This window comes from Chiloscyllium plagiosum, unplaced genomic scaffold (assembly GCF_037043375.1).
Source record: "Chiloscyllium plagiosum isolate Xiang-an unplaced genomic scaffold, Cpla_swu_hap1 HiC_scaffold_2, whole genome shotgun sequence".
In the NCBI taxonomy this organism is placed as follows: domain Eukaryota; kingdom Metazoa; phylum Chordata; class Chondrichthyes; order Orectolobiformes; family Hemiscylliidae; genus Chiloscyllium; species Chiloscyllium plagiosum.
Genome location: NW_028270140.1, coordinates 83779511 through 83800809, shown reverse-complemented (window position 1 = coordinate 83800809; position 21299 = coordinate 83779511). Strand labels below are relative to the sequence as shown.

At 38.6% G+C, this 21299-nt stretch overlaps 1 protein-coding gene and 1 long non-coding RNA gene across 4 annotated transcripts in view; one reads left to right on the top strand and one right to left on the bottom strand.

Moving 5' to 3' along the window:
* srfbp1 (serum response factor binding protein 1) overlaps nucleotides 1–21299 on the top strand; it is a 214218-nt gene that overhangs the window by 13956 nt on the left and 178963 nt on the right. The window contains exon 1 of one of the 2 annotated variants that reach the window (XM_087998241.1): nucleotides 3393–3596. The exons of the other annotated variant lie outside the window; for it this stretch is intronic. The gene's annotated coding sequence lies outside the window, so the exon portion shown is untranslated. Of the gene's footprint in view, nucleotides 1–3392; nucleotides 3597–21299 lie in introns of those variants that run through there. 2 annotated transcript variants of the gene reach the window in all.
* The window catches only part of LOC122560690 (uncharacterized), a 124291-nt gene continuing 113241 nt past the window's right edge, over nucleotides 10250–21299 (bottom strand). For both annotated transcript variants that reach the window (XR_015760692.1, XR_006314786.2), the window contains 2 exons: nucleotides 18877–18962; nucleotides 10250–10389 (listed from right to left, as the gene is read on the bottom strand). This is a non-coding gene — a long non-coding RNA (uncharacterized LOC122560690). The remainder of the gene's footprint in view (nucleotides 10390–18876; nucleotides 18963–21299) is intronic.

Below are 21299 nucleotides of genomic sequence, written 5' to 3'. Positions count from 1 at the left end.
ACAGAACTGAAATAACTGCTCATTGGTCATGTGGTGGGAGATTTTATAATTGGGCTCATCACCGAGTTGGGGAAAGGAGAATTGGCTCGCCCACTGTCCTGATCAATATCTGGGAACATTATGTGAGGATGAGATTAATCTTATCTGTGGTGTCCTCCACAACGAGGTAATAGGATTGTAAATATGTACTCCAGCAAAAAAAACTTACGAGTACCTTCAGAAGAGCAGCCTAAATGGCTGGTTTATAGGATTGAGCTGAAAATGTGTTGCTGGAACAGCGTAGCAGGTCAGGCAGCATCTAGGGAACAGGAGAATCGATGTTTCGGGCATAAGCCCTTCTCATAGGATTGTCAAGGAAAAGAACAGAAGCAATAAAATATCAAGTTTTCTCTTTCTTCCATCATTATCCCCACTAGGTGGCAAGAGAGGACAAGGCATTGTAATAGTGTCATATTGTAGCCATAGAACTACATGGTTCATACTGCACTACAAAACAGTAACACATGATTCCTCTACGTAGTTTTCCAGAAGGTGTTCGATGAGATGCCACATCAACGGTTTTTGCAGAAAATAACAGGTCATGATTTAGGGAGAGCCATATTGGCGTGGATGGGATTGGTTAGTTAACCGGAAGCTGAATGTGGGTGTAAATGGGTTGTTTTCCAGTTGACAAAGTGAAACGAATGGTGAACCACGGTGATCGATGCTCGGTCCATTTTTGTTTACAGTTTATATATTGAATAACTTTTATGAAGGTACCGAAGGTGTGGTTACTAAATATACTAATCATACAAGCTACCAAGAGATTGTTGCCTACTCACTCAAACGATCAAGAAATGGCAGTGTAATGTGGAAAAATGTGAAATCATCCATTTTAGCATGAAAACATTTTAATAAGATATTCCTAAATGGTGAGAGATGTCCAAAATAGAGAGGTAACTGGGTGTCCTAGTGCATGAATTGCATAAATGTTGGTATGCAGTTATAGCAAGTAATTAGGCCAGCTCATATAATATTATCGTTTTTTGCAAAACAAATTGAATACAAAAGCAGGGAGTTATAACAAACGTTATGCTCCTCTTGCACACATGTGAAACTGCATCTGCAGTACTGTATACAGTATTGTTCTCCTTATTAAAAATGTAAATGCATTGAAAGTAGTTCAAAGAAGGTCTGCTGGAGAAGGAGCTGATTTGGCCTGAACAGACTCTTCAAATGAACATCATTGCCTCGTGCCAATCTGCTGCTTTTTCCCCATATCGTTCAAGTTTAAAAACAACTTTTATTTTCAATCCAAATATTCATGCAATGCCTTGAATGTCTCAACTGAACCTAACTTCTTCACACTTCCAGGCAGTGCGTTCCATTCCCTTTTTGCTATGTTATAAAGATTTTTTCTGACATCATTTCAAATCTATGCACTCTCATACCTTTTACAAAACAGAACAGCTGCTATTCAATTTGTCCAACCCAGACATGATTTTTAAAAAGCTTGATTAAACCTCCAAGCGGAACAGGCCCAACTTGTTCAATCTATCCTCATCACTGAAGTTTTTTATTCCTGGAACCACTCTGGATGTGGTGAGGATATTTCTATCCAAGAACTGGGTGGAGTTGGGGTGGGGGTTCACTGTTTAAAAATAAATGGTTGCCTATTTAAGACAGATTAGAAGAACTTTTTTTCAGTGCGTTGAGAATCTTTAGAACTCTCTCTTCCTCAAATGGCACTGGAAGCAGAATCTGTGATTTTTTTCAAGGAAGAAGTAGAATGTGGAACAGATCAAAATGTAATAAGATCAGCCCTGATTCTGTTGAATGATGGAACAGAGTTGCCTATTGCTTCAGATGTTCATATATACCTTTTTTTAAAATTGCAACACAAATTGCAAGAGCAGAATTGTGTGGTTGGGTTGAAATAGGCTATTTATAATTGTAGGAGAAAGTGAGGACTGCAGATGCTGGAGATCAGAGCTGAAAATGTGTTGCTGGAAAAGCGCAGCAGGTCAGGCAGCATCCAAGGAGCAGGAGAATCGACGTTTCGTCCATGAGCCCTGTCGATTCTCCTGCTACTTATAATTGTACAAATGATTTATTCGTACAGCCACACTGATGTTTGAAGTTGTAAATGTATGACCTGGGCACATGGTAATTCTGAATTTAAATACAATATTGATCAATATAAATGCTTGTCTATTATGTATTAAATGGTACATAAAGGTTTCTTGTGGACAGCTTGTAGTTATTTGCTACTCCTATAGGTGGCATTGAGAGGTATTTTCAATGTTGAGTTGCAGAATTAATAAATAGAGCACACAACCTTAAAGTTGTACAGCCTGGACATTGGATTCCCATAATTCATAGCTAGTTTCTGAAATTCTTTTTCCCTACTTTGCCTTACTTTTTCTTCCAATAAATTTCTAATATTTGAAACAAAGATTTTAACATCTTTATTTCCAAATGGCATATTTTGTTTTGCATGACCAAATTGTCCATTGGATCTTTTTAATGTCTTCATTTAAAGTTTCTACTTCAAGCTCTCAGTATCTCAAAAGCCTTAACTCTGATTTGGTATTATGTCTAGTGCTGTGATTTTGAGATTGAATTGGATTGTGCGTGCTCTGTCTTCACGATGTCCTTCATTATCTTTGCTTCCATCAGCTGGTGAAGAAAATCTTTCATCACCTTCTAGGGGCTTGTGTCTCTAAATTTCTCTTGGTTTTTCAAGTAAAGCTTCTAAAAGCTTTGGAGACGAGATTTATATTTTTATGTGTATGTGGGATGAAAGTAATTTGTTCTAATTTCACACACGTTGCAAATTTACTTTAATGTTCAATAACTTTTCACAAGTCTTGCTTTAAAACCTCGAGTTTGAAGACTGAACTTGGAGTTGGCCAGTGGGAGAGGGAAACAAGTTTGTTTCATGTGACTGATTATCCCTATTTATTATCAAATATGACTACTAATCACACACCACTGAAACCATGACTAGAATTTCAACACCCCATTTTCAAATTTGCATTTTGAAAATAAACAAACTTTGGAAGAGGCTAATGGAATCACATGTGAGATAAATGAGAATGGAGTAAAGAGTTGAAAGAGTAAATGATACAAGCGAGGAACAGATAGGGAGGAAGGGAATGGTTAAAAAAAAGATAATAGGTGTTTGATGTAAGCGAGTCTGGGGAAAGCACAAATCAAGACATCAGGGATTGGAAACAATCTGCTTAAATAATATTTTCCCCAGCTTGCACATCTTTCGTGTAACCTGCACGCTCTTTTAAAAGATGCAGAAGACATAAAAACCAGAAGACTAGAGAAGGATCAGTCCCAGCAGGTGGAGAGGAGATGATCAGAAGAGACCAACAAAGAATCAACAACTCCAAAGTAGCAGAAGTCAAATAGAGAACATACTCAACAATACTTCATCCCAACAAACTTGGCACATGAAAATCCAAGGGAAATCAACTAGTCATATGAGAAGAATTATTCAAGTTTTAAAAGATAATTGGATGAATAGTTGGAGGCACAACATTTGCAGGATTATGGGCAAATATCAGGAGATTGGGACAAAATAGCTGCTTAAAGAATTGACACAGGTATGGAGATGACAAATGGCTTTTTTCAACCTTTAAATGATTCTATTACACATTAGTCCATGGGCAATAATTTATATAACCAAAAAGAATAATACTAAAAGTACATAAGTTTGCTTCACTTTTAATCAGCTCTTCAAGTTAACTGTTTTTCCATCACCATGATGAAAGTATAGAGTTAGCTAGGAATCTTAACTCTGTAACATTGGAGCTACATTAACAAAAGATCAGCTGCAGAATTGTGGGGAGAAATACACAGTCTGGCATTTTATTTTAGTTTGCATGTAAGTTCAATATCATATATAATGCTATATCTTCTGAAGTTTCATTTCAATCAGTAATACTGCCTCTTTAAGATGATTTGGAGATGCCGGTGTTGGACTGGGGTGTACAAAGTTAAAAATCACACAACACCAGGTTATAGTCCAACAGGTTTAATTGGAAGCACACTAGCTTTCGGAGTGACACTATCACCTGATGAAGGAGCGTCACTCCGAAAGCTAGTGCTTCCAATTAAACCTGTTGGACTATAACCTGGTGTTGTGTGATTTTTAACTCTTTAAGATGAAGTAGCATAAGATGAACAAAACAACATTTTTACTGACTAATCCAGGAATTTGTCTCTGTATTCTGTTTGTCAGACACTAACTGAAATGGTTACAGCTGAGGCTATGCTGACTTTAAAAGACAGTTTTCACCATCTTAACATAGTATTCAAACCCTTTAAATCAATAACTTCATGTCGTTCATAATAAAGCAAGTATTTAATTTTCCTGTGCTTAAAATCAACAAATGAAACAGGCTATAGGAACATTTTCTGGTTTAAAAATAATTTTTACAAGTCTGGAGTTTACATTTTCATTTACGTGTTTTAGAGTGGAAGTTCTGTAACTAAATTTTTTAATTACCTATTTGGGGATGGAATTTTATTTGTTTTAAGGGCGGAAATTTATTCGTTTAGACTGCGTTGGTGTAATTTTCCGCAGGGCACTGTGCCACTTTACGTAGTGACAAAAAAACTAATTATTCCGTGTTACACATTTTTGGTGAGTCACTGCAGGAATATTTAGAGGGTTGTTGGGGGAAGGAAATTATCTTGCATGCTGAAAAATGTATATGTGTATATAATGAAGATGAGATGCTTAAAGCTTATGTAATTATTAGTGATTCAAGCAAAAATTACTTCTGAATTATTGCCAGCTTTCAAAATCATTTTAATTAGTCTACAATCATTCTGGAATTATTTTAAAACAAAAAAAACCCACAAGTCAGCTGCTTTAAGGATCATTGACTTCAACATCCTGTGAGAACAATGTTTTGAATTATTTATGATAGCTATCTACAATACTGATATTTGATTCATGCTTACTTAGTGGGTTATTTTTCACACCATCTTTAAACCTCAGATGCTGTTGTGCAGTGGACAATAGATCTTCAGTGGACGTTGGCCATACAGTTACCAATCCATTCTTGATTCCATATTTGGTTCCATACGAGAACAGTTCTTTATTCAAAGCCCCTTAATACTTTAGTGGCCAGTTGTGTTTTTTGTTTTATGAATCATAAAAATGCAACTTCAAAGTAAGTCCACTGAAATTATTAATCAAACTCTGAGTGTTGCGCGAAGTAAAACAGAATCAATAATGCCACTTATCTTTTGCTTAAACTGTTCTTTTTCTCACTGAGCCAGATTCACCGAGAAAATTCGCATGGGTAAAGTATGTGCACACTCATTCCTTCCTTCTTGCCTGGCAAATGTTCCATTCAACACTGACAAGCCTCCGTGATTATTGCCAATGTCAAAGTGATCTTGGATTTATTTCAGGCCAGCTTCAAGGGTAAGACATGCCAACAGACTGGCAGAATTAATTCTTTTGATGCCCAAAAAATGGGCACAGTAAAGTCTTAATTCTCTTGCATTGAGTTTGTCCCAGAGAATTTACTTAGTTCCCAACTTCAGTCAGCAGTTTTCTCCTTACGAGAGTTTAGATCTGAAGAAAATGTATGCTCCCCTTCTCTCCCCTCCCTCCGAAACCAAAGTTAGGTGACCGGTTAGTCGTTAGACAGCTGATAATTGTGTTGACGTGGGCCTGTGCTTTTTTTTTCCCCTGAATATTTTGGCAACCTGCAGCTGAAACATTTTTCAAAGCCAATACTGAGTGTGAGATCATAAGAATCTCCTTTAGATATAAATTCAAGAATGTTGGATAACTTACTTAGCGTGCAATTCTTGGCTCCAGTAATGTGTAAAGTGGATCAAGTCCATTCTAAATAGCTAACTGTCAAACGAATATGCTTGTTTCTTTGAGTTCACGCATTTAAAACACTGAAACAAAAATGAGCTTCAAAATCCTCAGTTTTATACGTGTCTTTTTTAATCATGTTTTCATTTATAAATATCACTCCTAGCAAACATGTTGATGTTTCCGTCAATAAACTGAACCACCTCATCCCCAATCACTATTGATCCGATTTAGAAAAGTCATATTCAAACTAGAACGTTAACTCTGTGGTTCTCTGTTCAATAATGTTGCTAGAGTTGCTGAGAGATAAATAGGTGGGTGGGATGGGGGGAAGGTAGCTGGGAAGGTAATAGATAGATGCAGGTGAGGGAAGATGGGGAGGGTGGAGCGGATAGGTGGGAAGGTAGATAGACAGGTAGGACAGGTCAAGAGGGCAGTGCCGAATTGGAGGGTTGGATCGGGGATGAGGAGGGGAGAGGGGAGATTTGAAAACTAGTGAAGTTGATGTTGATGCCTTGTGGTTGGAGGATCCCAAAGCAGACGATGAGGTGTTCTTTCTTCATTTTTCGGGTGGCTTAGATTTGGTGGTGGAGGTGGCCTAGGACCTGCATGTAATTGTTGGAGTGGGACTCTCCTGCACTTCAGATGCACACCAATCCAACTGGGCATCACCCTCTTGACCTGTCCTACTTGTCCATTTTCCTTCCCACCTATCTGCTCCACCATCCCCACTGACCCATCACAATCATCCCCCATCCAGCCTTTCCAGCAATTTGTTTCTGCTTAGATCATTTAAAGTTGAAAGAGTTGCCCACAGAGTAGTTTGCTGTCAAGTGGTTTCAATATCTCTCTAACATAGATAATCAAATCACATTTCATTATTAGGTGCCTCCTGCTTGATACTCATTGTAATCTCTTATGTAGCGACCACTGTTTATTATAAATTAACTTATGATTGTAAAACAGGTGTCACTTTACCTTCTAATTTTTTTGAGCAACTATGTGGGAAAGAGGAAAGTAGCTAGCTGGTCTAACTTGGACAGATATGATGTCTATAACATAGTCTACAAGCCTGAAGTATGCTGTTGAGGTATGCTGGAGGAATTCTTAGTATTGTAACTTGTGGTTCTCAATATTAGATCTCATGGAAAACAAGGAGAGCGAGTTTTGAGACTTGAGGCAACTTTTGAGTTGAGGAGCTACGCATAGCAGAGAAAAATCACCTATACAGTGTATTCAAAAAGAACGGGTACCCAATGAACACAGTCCGCAGATTTCTCAACAACAAACCCAAACAAGCAGACAAAATGAGTCCAGAAACCCTAGCCACTGTACCCTACATCAAAGACATCTCAGAAATTACAGCCAGACTACTCCGACCCCTTGGTATCATTGTAGCCCACAAACCCACCAATACACTAAAACAGCAGCTAATGAACTTGAAAGACCCTATACAGACAACAAACAAAACTAATGTTATTTACAAAATACCGTGCAAGGACGGTAAGAAACACTACATTGGACAAACAGGCAGAAAACTAGCCACCAGGATACATGAACAGCAACTAGCCGCAAAACAACATGACCCTCTCTCATTAGTATCCTTACATACAGATAAGGAAGGACACCACTTTGACTGGGACAACACATCCATCTAAGGACAAGCCAAACAGAGACACGCACGAGAATTCCTAGCAGCATGGCATTCTAACCAGAACTCTATCAACAAACACATCGAGTTAGACCTCATCTACCACTCCCTGAGAAAAAGAACCGGAAATGACGTCACCACAAGAAATGGCATCACCAACCCAAAGAAACCCAGGCATATAAATAGAAAGCAGGAATTATAATGTGTGCTTCGCCCAGAGGCCCACTGAAGATGTTCCCCAGTAGGGTGATGAAATGTCTGAAATGAACCTTTCAGCTCAGCGAGCAAACCTGCATCCAAAAAGAGGGAGAACTAGCCATTTTGACACAGAACTGGCTCGAAGGTAAAGACAGAGGGTGGTGGTAGAGAGTTGCTTTTCAGACTAGTGGAAAGCCACTAGGAACGGTGCTGGGTCCACTATTTTTTATCATTTATATAAATGATTTGGATGTGAACATAAGAGGTATCGTTAGTAAGTTTACAGATGACCACAAAATCGGAGGTGGACAGCAAAGGTCACCTCAGAGTACACTGGGATCTTGATCACATGGCCCAATGGACTGAGGAGTTGCAGATGGCGTTTAATTTAGATAAATGCAAGGTGCTGTATTTTGGGAAAGCAAATCTTAGTAGGATTTTTATACTTAATGGTAAGGTCCTAGGGAATGATGCTGAACAAAGAGACCATGAGTGTAGGTTCAGAGCTCCTTGAAAATACAGTGGCAGGTAGATAGGGTAGTGAAGAAAGATTCCTGAAAAAGGGCTAATGCCCGAAACGTCGATTCTCCTGTTCCCTAGATGCTGCCTGACCTGCTGCGCTTTTCCAGCAACACATTTCCATCTCTGATCTCCAGCATCTGCAGACCTCACTTTCTCCCTAGTGAAGAAAGCGTTTGGTATGCTTTCCTTTATGGACAGAGTATTGAATTTAGGAGTTGGGAAGTCACGTTGGGGCTGTACAGGATGTTGGTTAGGCCACTATTGGAATATTGTGTGCAATTCTGGTCTCCTTTCTATCGGAAGGATGTTGTGAAACATGAAAAGGTTCAGAAAAGATTTACAAGGATTTTGCCAGGGTTGGAGAGTTTGAGTTATAGGGAGAGGCTGCATAGGCTGGAGCTGTTTTCCCTGAATCGTTGGAGGTTAGGGGTGACCTTAAAGAGGTTTATAAAATCATGAGGGGCATGGATAGGATAAATAGACAAAGTCTTTTCCCTGGGCTGGGGGAGTCCAGAACTGGAGTGCATAGGTTTAGGGTGAGAGAGGAAAGACCTAAAAGGGACCAAAAGGACAACTTTTTCACACAGAGGGTGGTGCATGTATGGAATGAGCTGCCAGAGGAAGTGGTGGAGGTTGGTACAATTGCAACATTTCAAAGGCATCTGGATGGGTATATAAATAGGAAGGGTTTAGAGGGATATGGACCAAATGCTGGCAAATGGGACTAGATTAGGTTAGGATATCTGGTCGGCATGGACGGGTTGGACCGAAGAGTATGTTTCCATGATCTACATCTCTATATCTGTAACTTTCTGAAACACCTATTCATGCTATTGTGGGTTATTTTGTCTAATTTAAAGCAATCATTTTACAAGAAAACATTTGAACTATTTCTTGCATACACCACATACAGTTTATTGTACATTTGTTTTGTTCTGAGATCATTCAAAGTTTTTTTTTCTGGTAACCATGCCCCAATGGTTAAGTAAATCCCTAGAATTTAAATTTACGTCCTTTTCCTTCATGGATTATAAATTTTATATCTGGTGTTTTTGATAGAATAAACATCTTCCACTTTACTAAGTTACTCCATGAAATATTTAAACTGTGTCGCATCAAGGGCTGAATTTTTTTTTTCCTTTTCTGGTTGAGTTCAGGTTGCATTTTTTTGCAGTGTTCTTCCCTGCAAGGCCTACCAGTTTTACTTTTAATAAATTGCCTACCATGTCTCATTTCCACCCCATCTCGCTACTCAGGCTATCTGCTGAAAATCAGGCAACCCTTGAACCTACACCATCTTTAAAGGTTTGTTGTGCTCTCAGGCAAGTGTTATCCGTATGGAGCTGCTCTTTATGATTTTTGGTGAGTAATAACATCATTTGAAAAGATCTAAATAATGGATCAAGCTGATCTCAATGCCAAATGTGCGTTGCTACGCTAATCTCCTTATTCAGCCATGTATCTCTCAACAGCCCATATTGCTTAGACTCCTATAAGATTCTGACCCAAGAAAATTCATTTTAAGATTTGTAGGTATTTTGGTCCGTAGTAAGATTATGTCATCTGAATGTTCATTACAATGTGTCTGCAAGTTGCCATCTGATTAAATCTGCCTGCCACATGGTGATGATATATTTTGTTAAGGAATGTGGGGCTAGTTACCATTGCTGGCTGAATGTCTTGAAGACCAAGTACTCATGACAAAAAATACAACCTTGAAAATCTGTTGCCTAAAATAACAATTGTTTACATTTTCTTTTTGAAAAAGATGTCAGTTTTAAATTAATGCCATCATTTCTGTTGAAGAATTTACCAGCAGGTCATGTGTGGTTATGCATGGAGGCTGCTACTTTTGAAGCATATCAGGACTGATTTAGTAATCATGATAGAATTACAACAAGCTCTCCCTTGTCTCAGGAAGCACCTGTTCTCCAACTTCTGTAACCGCAACCTTCTCTTCAAAAATTAAAATGTTTCAAATGCTAGAAGTTGCTATAAAAATGTTTCATGACTTATGTTTTAGATTTTTTCAACCCAAGTTTGCATGTGAATCTTCTGCTATTGAAATTAGTTTATCATTTTGGTTGTTTTCTGTGATTCATGAAACATTACTGGAGTCCTGTAATATTGAAGTCCAACAGATGTGTATAACTAAAAGCAAAACACTGTGGATGCTGGAAATCTGAAATAAAAACAGAAAATTCTGGATGAACTTGTCAGGTCTGTTGGTATCTGTGGAAAGAAAAACAGTTAACGTTTCGAGTCTGATATGAAGTCTTTAGAGGTTGGAATATAGTTTTTATGCCATTGACCGAGTAGGGGGAGGGATCTTTGGAGAACTGAGTGAAACACATGTAACTTCTGAAAAATGGATTTGTAAATCAGTTCGGTGCAATCTTTCACAAGGTCTGGCCAGAAGCAATATCTAATCGGCAATCACCCCATTGTGATTAGATCTGTCTTTACAAAGCCACAAGTCAAGACACATATCAAACCAAGTCACCCTGTGCACCTTGGGGAAGGTAACAATATTTTTACTAATGTTGTTATATAGTTGTCAAACTGGGAAAATAGGTTTAAACATAGGACAGTCGATTTGTAGCAGCAGATGTTTAAGATATTTAATAAGTTTCAGCAAAAATTTATTCCAGTGAGAAAGAAGTAAGAAAGAAAGGATCCTTTGAAAATGATGCCTGATCCATAGCTAAATAAGAAAGTTAAGAGTACATCAAATGAAAGGACCATTGTACAATTCTGTGAAGTTTAGTCAGAGGATTACAAGATGTTATGGCCCAAAAAAAACGACTACAAAAATAATAGAGAAAATAAAGCAATGGAGAAAGCTAGCTATAAATACAAAAAACTGGTAGAATTTCTACACTATTTTAAATAGAACATGAGTAACTAAAGCTCGTTTCTTTTGAAGGCCCTCTAAACAGTGAGTTTGGGAAATTGATCATGGAAAACCAGGAAATGGTGGAAGTGTTGAATGCGTATTTTGTATCTTCATTGTAGAAAACTTTGCAATGATATTTGTAAATCATGAGGTAAATGAGAGGGAGGAACTTAAAACAATTGTAATTGCTAGAGAAAAGGTGCTGAAAGAACTTAGTCCTACAGGTTGGCAAAACTCGATGAACCCTACATCATAGAGTCTTAAAAGATATGGCTGCAGAAGGAATCATGGGAATTGGTTATAATCTTCCAAAATCCAATGGATTGGAAAATTGTTAATGTTTGAATAATTGTGCTACAAGTGAGGCAGAAAGCCTGAAGCATTTGGCTAATTAGACAAAAATCTATCATCGGGAGTAGCTAGAAATCATTAGAGGTGGTTATAGCAGGATACTTAGAAAATCAGAATGTGATCAGGTATGGTCAACATGGTCTTGTTGAAGGGAAATTGGGTTTATCTAACATGTTAGAGATTTTTGAGGCAGGAACAAACAATATGGATAAAGGAGAATGTGTGAATGTGCTGCACTTGATTATCTGAATGACAATTGATAAAGTATAACATGATAGGCTACCAAACAAAATAAAAGCTTGTGGTGGAAGATATAACCTACTAGTTAATAGGAAGAGAACGTCACGATAAATGGACCTTGTTTTCAGTTTCAGTCTGTGGTTAGTGGAGTCCAGTGGTAAAGCCTCAAGTATTTGCAATTGGTATCATTCACTTGGATAGAATATATGATAGCTAAATATTTCATTGATGCCAAAATGAGGAGGTGATTAAGTTTTCAAGTTTGCAAAGAGAAACTGAATGGGTAAGCGAGTAGGCAAAAAATGGCTGATGGACTATAATGTGCAAAAATATTAACTTTATACTTTGACAAGAAAACAAAAGCAATATACTTTTAAATGGAGAGAGGTTGCAGAACTAGGGTGACAAAGTCATTTGGGTGCCCTGGTGCATGAATCATCAAAAATTAGCTTGCAGGTACAGCAAGTAGTTAAGGAATGTGAGTGTTTATTACAAGCAGAATGAAATATTAAAGTAGGGAAGTTTTACTGACATTGTACAGAGCCTTAGGGGAGACATCTGGCATACTATGTACTCCAGGCTTTCAGCCTCACTTGTAGCATGATTATTCATCAAACATTAACAGTTTTCCAATCCATTGGGACCAGATTCTGAGACATTTGGAAGATTATAACTGATGCCTATGATTTGGTCTCCTTATTTGAAAAAAAAAATGGTTTTGTTCGAAGCAGCTCAGAGAAGCACCAATGATACCTAGGATGAATAGCTTTTATCAGGCGAATCCAACAGTTTAGGCCTATACCTATATGACTTTTGTACAACGAGCGGTATTATTGAAATGTATAAAATCTTTGAGAGGATTGAGTAGGGTGGATTCTGAGAGAAGGTGCATTACCAAGGTACTAAAAAAAGCATATTGTTTTGTTGCAATGAAGGTTTCTCCACTTTACTACCTTTTAAACTTAAATGTCTGTATCGGTGTGATGAAGTAGTTTTGTTGTACAATATCAAATTGAGTTATTTATTTCCATGTTTGCATAATTCTAGAAAAGAAAAATAGCAAAACAAATGGCAAATACTTGATACTACTTTTACTTCATTATTTTTGCTTGCTACAGAGGCAGGTAAATCAAACCCTCCTATTTCGAGCTTTCCATTGTTGCTATCAACCAGTTTTGGACTCAGATCTGATTGAATAAATAAGTCACATTTAGGTTTACATTTAATTGTGCATAAATTGGCAAGGTCTTCAATTTGCTCAGCCTTGGCTTCCCTTGTATGTGTATTGTGTGATGATCAATAGAAGTGCTTTAACTGGCTGGATATGAGTTTTAAAATTCAAAATTTGGGAATAAGAAGGGAATCCAGATGGTCATTTTGCTTATACAGCAGACAATAGAATTGTCAACTAAGTTACCAACACTGATTACATAAGTGATGCATGCGAACAGGTTTAGAGGGTGACCAAAAGTATTTCTGTTGAAAATAGAGATCAAAGCATTTAGCAAAGTCTTTTAAAAAAAACAACCACATCAACCTTTTATCTCACTGTTAATAGTCCAGTTTTTTGTTGTCTCTCAGATTGTTAATATGGTATTTAATTAATTCAGCACTTGTTTTGTCCTAATAAAAATATTTTCCTTGTCATTTTATTCATTGTATTGTCCATAGTTATGCTTCTTGACTTTAAGAATACGAGAGATTGTATCTTTGTTACTTGGATGCTATCAAAGTTTGCAATCTGCTCAGTAATCATTAAAAAGGAAAAATCAATTTATTATGTTAAGTTTATCTCTTTGGGTTGTGTATTAGTTTCAACCTTTGCAGTATATTCTACATCTTTTGTTGAATGTTTAAATTGTTTTTGTTTTCTACTGCACAGTTGGGTCCTACCTACCCTGAGCTAATTGATTTAGTCAAATAGTAATTAAATCTATATAGCAGCAGTGGCCTTCATTCCTTTCACATGTCATTTGGTTTTGAAACAGTGTTGAAGAGGAGCAGATTATATTTGAAATTAAAACCAAATTTCACCCACCACATTAAAGTCTATTTTCTTCACCACCGGTATCCATTGGCAGCATCTACAAGATCCTTTTCAAACACATCTTTAGCACAACTGGAAGCCATCGTCTGGAAAATACAGTTAGCTGACCTAGTGACCGATCTTGTAAAGAGCAAGTTCACTAAAGCCCAAGTGACCTATTTAGGATGCATTGTACGTTAAGGATAAGCACTAGCCCTAGTCATCCCTGTGTGGATGACTAAAGTCTCCTTTGTTCTGTGTGCTGGAAACCAACCAACAAGCCAGTCAGAAGCAAACTGCAAATATTGGTCCAAGTGCGATTCGCAGGTATCAGTGTACACCAGGAGATGTTAGATGTGTTCTATTTGGCTTCAAACTATTTGGGTTCATCATGTTTGGAAAGGTAGTTGGGCCATTTTGAAATTTGACGTATAATCCTTCCAGAGTTACAAAGGCTGAGATTTCTTTTGCATAAGCAATCAAGAGAAATGTCAGAATCCCTACAGTAAATCCATCTTGCTAAAATAGACAACTTTTCCTACCTGATCCATACATTCTTGCAGCTGGGAAATTAAGTAGGAGTTGGTTTTGTCACTGAAGTAACTTTTCATTGGTTAATGACTGATTAGGGATAGTCAGCATGGCTTTGTGAGTGGGAAATCATGTCTCACAAACTTGATTGAGTTTTTTGAAGAAGTAAGAAAGAGGCTTGATGAGGGGCAGAGCAGTAGATGTGATCTATGTGGACTTCAGTAAGGCGTTCGACAAGGTTCCCCATGGGAGACTGATTAGCAAGGTTAGATCTCATGGAACAAAGGGAGAACTAGCCATTTGGATACAGAACTGGCTCAAAGGTAGAAGACAGAGGGTGGTGGAGGCCTGTGACCAGTGGAGTGCCACAAGGATCGGTGCTGGGCACTCTACTTTTTGTCATTTACATAAATGATTTGGATGCGAGCATAAGAGGTACAGTTAGTAAGTTTGCAGATGACACCAAAATTAGAGGTGTAGTGGACAGCGAAGAGGGTTACCTCAGATTACAACAGGATCTGGACCAGATGGGCCAATGGGCTGAGAATTGGCAGATGGAGTTTAATTCAGATTAATGCGAGGTGCTGCATTTTGGGAAAGCAAATCTTAGCAGGACTTATACACTTAATGGTAAGTTCTAGGGAGTGTTGCTGAACAAAGAGACCTTGGAGTGCAAGTTCCTAGCTCCTTGAAAGTGCAGTCGCAGGTAGATAGGATAATGAAGAAGGCGTTTCGTATGCTTTCCTTTCTTAGTCAGAGTATTGAGTATAGAAGTTGGGAGGTCATGTTGCAGCTGTACAGGACATTGGTTAGGCCACTGTTGGAATATTGCGTGCAATTCTGGTCTCCTTCCTGTTGGAAAGTTATTGTGAAACCTGAAAGGATTCAGAAAAGATTTCCAAGGATGTTGCCAGGGTTGGAGGATTTGAGCTACAGGGAAAGGCTAAACAGGCTGGGGCTGTTTTTCCTGGAGCGTCGGAGGCTGAGGGGTGACCTTATAGAGGTTTACAAAATTATGAGGGGCCTGGATAGAGTAAATAGACAATATCTTTTCCCTGGGATGGGGGGAGTCCAGAACTAGAGGGCATAGATTTAGGATGATAGGGGAAAGATATAAAAGAGACCTAAGGGGCAACCTTTTCACGCAGAGGGTGGTATGTTTATGGAATGAGCTGCCAAAGGAAGTGGTGGAGGCTGGTACAAGTGCAACATTTAAGAGGCATTTGGATGGGTATATGAATAGGAAGGGTTTGGAGGGATATAGGCCGGGTGCTGGCAGGTGGGGCTAGATTGGGTTAGGATATCTGGTCGGCATGGACAGGTTGGACCGATTGGTCTGTTTCCATGCTGTACATCTCTATGACTAATGCATATGCTTGTAGAGAAATCTGATATGGGCACCAGTCAACCAGAAAGCTCTAGCTACATTTTGGAAAGGCAAATCAGAGCAGAATCTATACACTAAATGGGAAGGTCCTGCGGAACGTTCTTGAACAAAAAGACCTTGGTGTGGAAGTTCATAGTTCTTTGAAAGGGGAATCACCGGTAGATAGGATAGTGAAGATGGCGTTTGGAATGCTTGCCGTTATTGGTCAGTGCATTGTGTTTAGGAGTTGTGAGGTCATGTTATTGTTCAGACCATTTTGGAATACTGCATGTAATTCTGGTCTCCCTGCTGCAGGATCTTGTGAAACTTGAAGGGGTTCAGAAAAGGTTTATAAGGATATTGCCAGGGTTGGAGGATTTGAGCTATAGGGAAAGACATAATAGGCTGGGGCTACTTTTCTCTGGAACTAGGGCGGCTGAGGGGTGACCTTTTAGAGGTTGATAAAATCATGTGGGGTATGGATAAAGTGAATAGTCAAGGTCTTTTTCCTGGGGTGGGGGGCATCCAAACTTGAGATAATGGGTTTCAGGTGAGCAGGCAAATGTTTTAAAAGGTCCTAAGGGGCAACTTTTTCATGAGAGGATGGGACGAGCTGCCAGAGGAGGTGGTGGAGGCTGGTACAATAAAAAACATTTTAAAAGGCACCTGGATGGGTCTATAAATAGGAGGGGTTCAGAGGGACATAGGCCAAATGCTGGCAAATGGAACTAGATTCATTTGGGATATTTGGTCGGCATGGATGAGTTGGACCAAAGGGCCTGTTTTCATGCTGTATAGCTCTGTCACTCCTAGACCTTTTCTAGTTACAGCTTGCTAAGGGAAATGGAAATTAAACTAAGTGGAAAGTAGCACTAAAAATATGAGTTTCATTGCAGGAGTATTTTAGCACGGATTTATGTAAAAGATGAGATGTTCAGTTTTGTTGATGCTTTTGTGTCTTTTCCCGTAAAGCTGCTTTGATAACAGAATAAATATGTTCAGTCTGCTTGAGGGTTCAATTTCCAGGAAAGATTCATACCTCTGGCTTCTGCACCCTGTAGAATTCAATGGTCTATTTCCCAGTAGTCACAGCCAGCTATGATTTGGCTCATTTTCATAGTGGCTGAATCACACCCAAGGAACTGACAGATATGGTTATGGGGAGGAATTGTGTAACTCTAATAATTTGAAAAGCAGTGCTGAGAACATAACCAACAGGAATGAGCTATTTTGTTTTATACGACTTCTGAAAAGCATTTGTATTAATAGGTGAAACAAAACCATTCAAAATTTTGCATTTTCATGGCACCATACGTGCAAATTATCTTTTCCCATGCTAAGTCTTCAACCTTACTACACCATGACTGGAAGGTGCTGATCAGTTACTAGGGAAGAGGGTATAAAACTGGAGGATAATTCGCCCTATCTGGTAATGGCTAATCATGAATAATATTAGCTTGCCTAGGACGCAGTTGCTAACTATATTGCCTTTCAACCAAGATAAAGGAGTGGTGTGCAAGGGACGCACTGTCCTTGTCCAACCCTACTGTCTGACCTCAAACTATTTGGGACTGCACTCATTGGACCCTGCTAGGTTAGAATAGAACTCAGCAGACAAGTTTCTGCCATGGTTCTCTTCCCATTCCTACACTGTCACTTTTGGAGTCACTTATGGATTTACTTCTTGCTCCCCTCCTATTTTTGAACTATCTGCTGCTTAGTGACATGAAACAGTGTCAGGTACCACATTATGCTAACATACCTTACCACTCCTTCCCTTGACTCCTTTATTATTTATAAATTTTCAAATTGTCAGTAACAGATGGTCCAAAATGTCATCCAAATGAATATGGGAAAGACCAAAGAAACTCTTTGCTATAGTCCTAATCCCAGGCCTTTTGTACCTCTAAACTTGACTGACTCTTGTCTGACTTATCATCTTCCATCCTACATAAATGGGAACTCAATGAAAATTCTGCTGCCTGTTTCTTAATTTACATCAAGTCCATAATTGAGCAATGCCTTGATTTTAACTTTTTTTTTGTAAATGCTCTTATTGTTTCAAATTTCTTCTTGGTCTCTCACCTACCCCTATCTTTTTGTAACTTTCTTCAGCTCTACAACTTTCTAATTAGCTAGTCCCTTCCAATTTTAGTCATTTAAGCATCCTGATTTTAATCTCCTCACCATAGATGGCAAAGGCATTAAGTTCTGAAGTTACTTAGCTCAGCCTCTTCATCTGTCTTTTCTTTCCTCCTTTTAAAGCTTTGTTATAACCTACCTCTTACATATTTTGATAACTCCCATGTGGTTAGGTGTGGATGTTTGCTAATTCTCTTTTGAATCCTCTAGTTTCAATACCCAGTTGGGTTCTGATAGAATATGATAGTTCCATTCTTGTATGAGCTCTCATTATAAGAAAATGGCGCAGTAGCCGTGCCATTTTAACTAATGGGACCAGAATTGCGTTATAGCTAAGGAAAGTTTGCATTCTACAAATAACAGTCTCAGTTCTTCAGTCGCATTAAAGCCAATTTGCATTCAAGAAACACACGTTATAGCAGAACTGACTGTATTAGAAGTGAAATATAACTGAAAGTTGTTGTCAAAGGCAGAATTAATTTGATTACATGTTCACAATTACAGTGGAGTTTGCTGTGAGTTCAAGCAAGTCTCATTACTTAAAAATATATTGATTTGTGGCAACGTACTAACTCCATAAGCCTCATTTGCGAAGCTATTCCTGAAGATTTATAATAGGAACCCAACTTCAGAATGTTAAATCAAAAAGTAACCATATTTGAACCTTTATGATCTGCTTGGTCTTGAAGATACAAGGAAAGGCTCCCTTGTACTCAAAAGAGAAACAGAAGCTTTCCTGTGGTGCAATCATAGTGAACCTGCTTCAGTTGAGGCCAGCATTGGAAAAGCTACCTCTGACAACCAGTTGGCCCAAATTCTCCATTTGGATCTCCAATTTCTGAATATCTGATTTAAGAACGTAATCCCACAGTTATAATTTTAAGGAGAAAGTGAGGACTGCAGATGCTGGAGTACCAGAGTTGAAAAATGTGGTGCTGGAAAAACACAGCAGGCCAGGCAGCATCCGAGGAGCAGGAGAATTCCTGAAGAAGGGCTTATGCCCGAAACGTCGATTCTCCTGCTCCTTGGATGCTGCCTGGCCTGCTGTGTTTTTCTAGCACCGCATTTTTCAACTATAATTTTAAAGACCCAATACATGAACATTTCCTGTACTTACGAATAGCTGCTTTCCAGTGTCCTGTATTATGTTCCAACTTGCGAACAAACTCCAGACCGGAACCCGTTTTGTGACCTGGAGACCGCCTGTATTTTAACATTTGAAAGATTGGGAAGGAAAGCAAACAAGTTTTTACCATCAGCGATGTTCAAAACAAGACTCCGGATTCATGTAAGGTACTTTAGGCAATGGATTATTTGTCACGGTATTTAAAGCAGGAAACTAAATCGGAACCAACAGAAAATTGGGCTGGTTCATAAATACTGAACAGGCAGCCCAGCTGCTGTGGTTCTCGAGGGCAAATAAAATTCTGAAACAACAAGGATACTGACTCATAAAATTTAAAAAGCCCACTAATTATCCAAGCTAGCTGGTACTCATGACAGAAAAGCAAGAGTCCTTCTCAAATCCTTTTTACCAAGAAGAATCAGTGAATAAAAGAAGGTTTGTCTAAACGTCTGAGAATAACATTGTTCTTAATTGAATCATTGAAGTAACAGTCAGAACTTAGGAGTTAGATGAATGAGCAGGTCATTCAGCCCTGATCACTGGTCACTGAACTCGAAACATTAACTCTGTCTGTCTGTCTGTCCATAGATTTTACCAGACCTGGTGAGGATCTCCAGCCATGTTTGTTCATGTTTCAAATTCCAGGCATCCACAGTTCTTTGTTTTACTTTGGTGTTGCATCACACTTTGACTTGTGCTTTGTAAATAGTGGACAGGCTTTCACATGTCAGGAGGTGAGTTACTCACTGCAGGCCTCGGAGTCTCTGACCTACTGTGGTCGACTCAGTATTTACATGACTCATCGAGTTCAGTTTTAGTCAATGGTGAACCCCAGGATGTGGATAGTAGGAGATTCAGTAATGAAAATGTCATTGAATGTCAGATTTGGAGTTCCCTACTCCAGAGGGTTGTGGATGAGGCATCACTGGATATTTGTAAGGTGGAAGTAGTGAGATTTTTGGTATCTTAGGAAATTGAGGGATACTTGGAGTTGGTGAGAAGGTGGAGTTGAAACTGAAGATCAACCATGATGTCTGGGATAGCAGAGCTGGCTTGATGGACCATATGGTCTGCTTTTGTTCCTATGTCTTCTGTTTGTTTCATTATCACCCATGTTCCTTTCACCCCACTATACACAACAGTACCATTTTCTAAACCAGCTGAAGAATCCTGTCATGACTCAACCATAAACAATGCTGTATTACAATTTTATATGATTGTAACCAGGTAAATTTTAATGAATGTAAAGTGAACTTCGGTCATATTCTTATGTCACTTCTTTTGGAGGGAAAAATAGCAATACCCGTAATCTTGTGACAAATTCGTTGCCCATATAGAAAATTTAGTTCATTGGTTTCACAGAATTAGAAAGAGAAATTAATGTAGGAGCATTTGGTGAACCGTATGGTTGAGGATTAGCAAGTGCTGACAAGAAAACAGCAACAACAATATAAAGTTAGGGAGCTAAGCAGGTTTTTCTGTAGGATTTGTGACTTATGAGTGTTGCATGGAGAAGAATTCATCAGTAAGAAAGTAATTTCAATTCTACATTCTGCAAACAAAACTTGCATTCTGTTATGTCATGAATGCCTACTTTTTATTATTCATCTTGGTATGTACATGTCGTTGGCTAAGCCTGTGTTCATTCCCCATCCCTAATTGGGTTCTTTAGTTAAGAGTCAACCACATTTCCAACAATTGACAATGGTTTCATTGAATTACTTTGAATTCCAAATTTTTACTCAATTCAAATTCCACCATATGCTATGGTAGGTTCAAACCAGGATCCCCAGAAAATTACCTGGTCTCTTAATTAATAATTTAGAGATTAATGCCACTAGACTGTTGCCTCCCCAAACCATAACAATTCTGTGCAGAACCACCAAGGATAGAGGTCATTGCAGTTTTCCAGGAATCTCTTGCTCAGAAATATAGAAAATCATCTTAAAATGGCCTTTTTCTTTGTGGGTTTATCATTCCTAAATATGGCTAACATCTGTCGTCGCAAATATCCAGTCATTCATAGATAAGAAGCAGTGTGGTTGAACCAGTTCTCTCTGTCTCTCTCTGATTCTCTCTCTCTGTCTTGTCTGCCTTAACTTGGCTACCTGATCCAAGATCTAAAGGTGTGCCATTGATTGGGAGCAATAGCCAGTTGCTCATGGCCAAAGTGCAGTCAATGGATAGAGAATCCAGGACAAAACATTAGAAAACTGCAAGTTTGCAAGAAAGTGGTCATGATAGCTCCCATTCCTTCGAAGTAGCATTTTCATGGAAACGAGTGCATGCAAGATGGCACATAAGCATAGCACAGGGAATGATAGTGTTTTACTTTTAGTATTATTTTGCTGTTGCCTTTGGTTACAATTACATGTAGTGCAGTGAGAGTCTGAAGTAATTCAACGAGGATTTCA